The sequence below is a fragment of the Xiphophorus couchianus genome, chromosome 24, assembly GCF_001444195.1.
Source record: "Xiphophorus couchianus chromosome 24, X_couchianus-1.0, whole genome shotgun sequence".
Classification (NCBI taxonomy): Eukaryota; Metazoa; Chordata; class Actinopteri; order Cyprinodontiformes; family Poeciliidae; genus Xiphophorus; species Xiphophorus couchianus.
The window spans coordinates 3,351,140-3,357,628 of NC_040251.1; the positions used below are offsets into that span (position 1 = coordinate 3,351,140).

General features: G+C 44.9%; 1 long non-coding RNA gene across 1 annotated transcript; it reads left to right on the forward strand.

The window, feature by feature from the left end:
- The first annotated feature begins 707 nt into the window (after nt 1–707).
- LOC114141150 (uncharacterized) lies at nt 708–6,025 on the forward strand. The gene is made up of 3 exons (XR_003594788.1): nt 708–719; nt 5,198–5,205; nt 5,898–6,025. It is a non-coding gene; the product is annotated as an uncharacterized LOC114141150 (long non-coding RNA).
- Nucleotides 6,026–6,489: the final 464 nt, after the last annotated feature.

Below are 6,489 nucleotides of genomic sequence, written 5' to 3' on the forward strand. Positions count from 1 at the left end.
AGATGTTTAATAAAATACCTTTTCTCCCCCTCAGTGTTTACATAATGTAGCATATCAGCAGAGACTTGAAGACTGACCATCCATCTTTCCTGGTCTCCTCCCCTCTTCCAAGTATAATCTCCATCCTCTCATCTCTCTAGGACGGAGAGCCGATCATTAGGGAGAGAGGGAGTTTGGGAGCAAAAGGAGAAGATCTCTAGGAGGAAGGAATGAAGACAAGAACTATGTGACATTTGCATATCAGGAAAGCCCCCCCTCAGCAGTGTATGGACAAGCCAATCTCGCTAATAAGTCAGCCGCTGGTTGGCTAGTGTCCTGCTCTCCCCTCGGCTCTCCACCCTAATAAGCCATCTCTGCGGGATGAGAGGCGTTCGCGCCATTAGTATCTGTCAGTCTGGCTGACGGCGCCTCGCTCTGGGGACCCTCGGGATCAATGGCCCTTTGGGGAGACTTGGCGTCACCCCTAAAGACTTTAAAGAGTTGCTCCCTAGAAGCTCCAGACTCTGATCTTAAGGGCCCAGCCAGAGGACAGAGGGAGGCTTCAAGCAAAGACGAGAACATGGGACAGAACTAGCTTAATGAAGCAACGCTTTACACAAGATGCTGACTCCTCCTCTCTGTGTTGATGGTAACAACCTGACCAGATTTAGCATTTAGGATGTTTCCCACTTACCGGTTTGGAAGGAAAAGTTTCAGAGCGTTGTTCTAATAAGCTCTCAGTCTGATGGATTTACCTTAACAGCCCAGTTCGTCAAACCTGAATCTCCTCTCTCTCTGTGTTCAAATCCACATGTAAGCAACAGGAGGGATGGCGTTTCAAGCTGCACAGACTCGTTCTAATTAGGCGGCATTGAAAACCTCCAGGAAGTTGAGGCTGTTCTGGACTATTTTGATGCAGTTTCCAGGGTAGAAATCACTCACCTGCCTCTTTATGAGGCACACTGAGCTTCAGTGAGTGCATTATGGCAATACATTGTACATTAGGCATGTAGACCTGCTGCAGATGGACTGGCATTGTCCAAACAGAACATCAGGAAGGGGATGTAGGTGACGCTGAACGTGACGTGGACTCCTCCACGCTACAGAGGAATCTCATCTCAGTATCTAGGAGCTCTATCAATGAGGACTGGACACCATGTGGATGGACACTGTACATTGGTAATGAGGTGTGGGCTGAAATGTTAAATGGCCTTTCTCTGGTACTCCTAGTGCTAAGGGAGGAGACATGATCGTCTCTCCTTCATCTCTTCCATTTGTTATTCTCCATCAGAAGATCAGCCATGTTGGTTCTGCCTCCTTACCTGCAGGTAAGGTGTTCCTTACCTGCAGAAACACCTTTATGAAGTTGTTTTTCCTGAAAGTTGTTGCAGTTTGATCATTTTTGGACTAAGATCAGTGAGACACACGAGAGAGGGCTTGGTGATTGTTTATTGGTAAGTACAGTGGAGAATCTATGAGGCTGTGGGTCATTTCCTCCTTCATGTGCTCTATTAGCAAACTGAAAATGATTACTGCGTCTTCCAGAAGGATACTGAAACATTTCCTCTGTCTCAATCACAATGAACTCTCAGAGCAGAACCATCGTTAGCGGTTCCAGTTTGTCCTCAGACTTTTCTAAGTTACCATCCCAAGGATTCACGAGTGCCTCCATGTTTTCTCCAGGTGCCATCGTGATGGATCGACCCAACTCCTCCGACGGTGCCTCCGACAGGCGGATACGCCACCTTTCTGTTTTGCATTGCAGCACCGTTTAGCAGTAGATGATAAATCTCCCCATGCAGATGGGATGCGCTGCTTCCTGAAGGTGAACACGGATCGTGATGGAGTTCTGCTTTCAGCCCTGAAACAGAGAAGATCCAGAGAAGCCATGCAAATGAACCGGCTGGGATTAGTGACGATGAGTGATTTTATGTTTACAGTTTAATGGCTCTTCTGCTAGAAATGCTGGAATAAAAGCCATTAAAGTTTTTAGTGTACTTTTGCATGTGAAATGGCCCTCCAGGCCGGCTGGGAGCCATTACGCACGGCGGCGTTGTGATTAAAACGAGCCAGCAGCTTGAGTACCTGCGGCCGCTGGAAGGAGGCACAACAAAAGGCAGGCGGGCCGCTCTGCCTCTGATAGACAGAATTCAAATGTCAGCGTTTGAATGTCATCCTCAAAGAGACGCTCTTCATCAGTGCCACTCATTACAGGCGATAGCAGAGACAGAGAGACACAGAGAGGACGGGCATTGTTTCATCCGCTGCAGTGCTCTGTCCCTCTAATTATTACAGCCGCTTTCTTCTTCTCTCCTCTGTTTGAAGACGCGCACAGAGAGAAAGAGATTAGAAGTATTGTTGCCTTTTGACTATTTTACCCCCTCCCCCTTCTCCTCCTCATCTTCATCATCATTGGCGTACAGGTTGGGTTTTAATTTGTGGAAAAGCAGAGCCCAGATGGCGCCCTTCCTGTCCCTCAGAACCGATCACAAAGCCATGCAGATGAGGTCCGGGCGCGGCGCTCTGGATCAGCGCCTGGGAAACGGGAAGCAGGGACAAGCCGAGTAGGCAGCAGGTTGCCAGGCAGAACCAGGCCGGAGTCCGCCCTGAGCAACTGCCAGAGGCCCGCGACCCGATATGTAGCTCTGGTGTCAATGATGTCAGACACACGGCGGCGCTGCCAGGAACCTCCTTAGCCTGAGTGGATTGGTGCTCTGGCAACTAATGCTCTGTAAGGGGGGTGGGAAAGTGTTATATGACAACAGGTTTTAATACACAGAGTGGTGTTTGCCATCAGATGCAGAAAGGTTCAAAAACATTATGAAAGATCTCACTCTGCTGGGAATATTTCATTCAGGTTTCAGGGAATAGTTGAGGAATAGAAACTGGACTGCGTAGTTCAAGAGGAACAACTCTCAGAAGATCCTTCATCCGTTTCAAGTCCATTTCCTCATAAGTCCTGTTGGGACACCGAACTGTGTCCAACATTCACATTTCTCTGATAAACTGAGGTGGAGGTTGATGGCTCTAAAGGGCTGCTAGAGGATGTTTAGGGTGCAGTCCCCTAATACCAGAGGTCTACTGAAATAAACTATAAAAGAAAAAATGTAAAATGTTTTATTAAAAAAATATAGTTTCTGATGAGTAGTGAATTGGGACACCATCAAATTTCTTCCCATTCAAAAATGACTAAAATTGCACAATTACAAGTAATCAATTGGTGTGCTTAAAATAACCGACTGTGGTCTGCAGAAACAAGATTTCAGCAAATTGTGAGACTGGCTTTGGAGTCAAAGAGGTCTTAAAAGTGAAGGACATTCAAAACAATGGTTAACATGTCCGGGTTTGAGTCACCAAGGCTACGTTTACACAAAACCGCTGCCTAAAAACTGCTGGTATTTATAAATGTTGATTGGGGAAAAGTTCCAGGTTTAGACGGCGACACCAAGTCACCATATGTCAGCCGTAATTATCATGACAGATCACCAGATGGCGCTGTGATTTTAGCACGTCATCGAATGCACATGGGCTTTTGACCACCTCATAGTAAACTAACTATCAGAAGGAACTTGAGGGTAATGTGAGCCCATCTGTAATAAAGTGAAAACAGAACTGGATTATGCAATGCCACAATGACCCAAACATCCCAGTAGATCCTCCAAGAGATGAAAAATTCTGGTCTTAGTAAAAACCCAGATCTAAAAAAATTCAGGTTTTCACATAAACGTTGGTAGAGAACATAAAAACAAAGGTGAATTCCAGTCCAAGTTCACCTTGAACCAGATAGTCTCGTGTATTTTCCTCAACAGCAGATTTTTATTGTCTCGGCTGCCGCAGCGTTTTATTCCCTGTAAGGTGAAGAGGTCGCGTGGAACCTTGCTCTTGCTGGCCTCCTCAGGCAACTTGACGAAGACCACGGCTCCCGGCAGACCTGACGACCCAGCGTGCACTGAGTGGTGCCTCATGTTGACTGGATCAGGACAGTGGGGGGGCTTAACTCAGCGCTGTGCAGCAGACTGGACCCTGACAGCGGCTTCTCTCTCTGAGTTGACGTTACTGTCCGTCATCATCAGATTATCTGGATTGATTGACTCCATACACATTGTCTGGAAAGTTATGTGTGAAAATAGACTTCTAAATATCAATTATAATTGATACAAATAATTGACTAATTATATGTATTATCCTCAGGTACTTGTGATGAACTAATAACTTTATAGATTGTGAGTATCAGAGCTTCTTTGTCAGAATGGAATTGACACCTCTATTTTTGCAGTACCACTTCTGGCCACTAGTGGGTGAGGCCCAAAATGCATCCTTTTGACACCACAGACAACAAGTAGTGGACATTTTAAAACTTCACATATGCAGTGAATTCATTAAAATTAGCCCTTTTCCTTTTCCGTTTCCCGTTATCTATTTGTGTTCACAACAATAAGAACTAGAACTCCAAACTGGGTGGCCATAAGTGGTATTTCAACGGCAAACAGAAGAATAAGACAACCAAGAAAAATTTTTCTCTTGCTTTTCAAGGCTGAACAACAACAACAAAAATAAATAAATAATAAGGAATGTAGGGGTGGAAAAAACTATTACAAAAACAAACATTGAAGATTTTTTTTCTTGCTCCCCTTTCAGGGCTTTCTTCTATAAAGTCTGAACCCCATGTTCCCAAAGTACCGCCCCAGAATACATCTGTATTGTATAAGAATACATAATAAATTAATAAAATTATGCTGACATATCCTATTTATAGAACTAGAGGAGTTCGATTTGATTATTTATAGATCACATCAAAACTAAGGCTTTTCAGCTTCTGCTCAGTCTACAGACAGAACCCACCGCAGGAACGGTCTGACAAAGAGAAAATTTCTGTTTCTAGGCGAAGGAAAATCGATCTCGTCTTGGATTGTCGGTTTCCAGACTGACAGCAGCTTTGTGGTCCAACACGTGAGGTGTAATGTGTCATTTCCCAACAAACAGCCTCCTCTCTTACAGGTTGGGGTCAACCCTGACTAAGGTCAGGACCCCCGTACAACACTGAGGTTGTTGAAAACACACAACAGCGCCTTTGTTCTGGGCACTGCTGCTTGACTGAACACGCTTTGGGTTGAGACTGCTGTTTTCATTTAGTTGTTGCTCCTGGGGGCAGGTTTTCTCCTTCCAGGCCCCCTCCTTCTCGCTCCTCCAAAGATTTCATCGCCTTTTACACTGAGAGATGATTTTGTGAATGAAACCATGCACATCCTCTCTGGCTTTATGATGGTAATGATGAGCAGCAGCAGAACAAAGATGGAGAGGGAAGGGATCCAACGGTGGGAAACATGAGGTAGACGTGGAAGTCTGTTTTTGTCACATTTCTAGTGTGCTTTATTGCAACGTTTTGGGGTCAGGGCTCATCATGTTGCTTAACTTGCCTATCCTGAAGACTCTAAGTGAAACACATTCCTTCTAAGGATTAGAGTTGACACAGTATGCTACCCTTGGCAGACAAGGCAGAGACACTGACACATCTAAGGTGGGAACACTCTGAAGAAGACTGTGGTCCATCACAGGACAATCAACCCTCTAGAAGAAGGAGTACCCAGAGAAAACAACTGGGACCTGGTAAAAGCCCACACAGAGAAACAAAGAACATGCAAACACCATGCAGAAAGACTTGGAGGGATTCAGAGTGACTTGGTGACATTGTAATGAAGAACTGTGTATCATCTACATAGTAATGGTAGCCAATCATATTTCCTATTATAACCTGAGCTAGTGGGAGCAAAAAGATATTGAAAAAGAGGGGTCCCAGGATTGAACCTTGGAGTACCCCACATTTGTTTTCTGTCTGCTTTGATGAGAAGTTACATAATGAAACAAAGAAAGCCCCGTTCTTTATGAAAGATTTGAACCAATAGAGTACTGGACTGGAGAGTCTGACCTAACTCAGCATGTCATGTTCAACAGTGTCAAATGCTGCGCAGAGGTCCAACAAAACCAGCACTGTGGTTCTACCACAGTCTGTATTTACATAGATGTCATTGAACACTTTGATGAGGGAAGTCTCTCATCAAAGTACTGCGGTAACCATGAAAACCAGATTCTGACCTAACCTGAGAGACTCTCTTTCAACAGTCTCTTTTTTATCTTTTCCAGTCATGAACTTTAACATGCAACACACTAACAGAGGCCAGTAGAGTCTGAGATGGAACCATAGGCATTGCTATGAATTTCCAGAGACAATTGGCCCTCGTTTTTAACGTTGTCCACTTTTGCGTATTCTTCATCAGTGTAGAACGATTGCCTTCCCCTTTCCAGTCCAACTGGAAACAAAAACTGCCTTCCAACAATTGTCGCTGATGTCTCTACCTCGGCCATCTTATTATGTCCTTATACATAACTGTCTCACTGTCCAATCCATAGAGCGTAGCTTCCAGACATCTGGCAGCGTTGCTTTGGCAGACGCCTAACAGAGCGAGGCTGAAAATTAGGGGCCACAGCAGTTTAATGGTTATGTGATTGTTT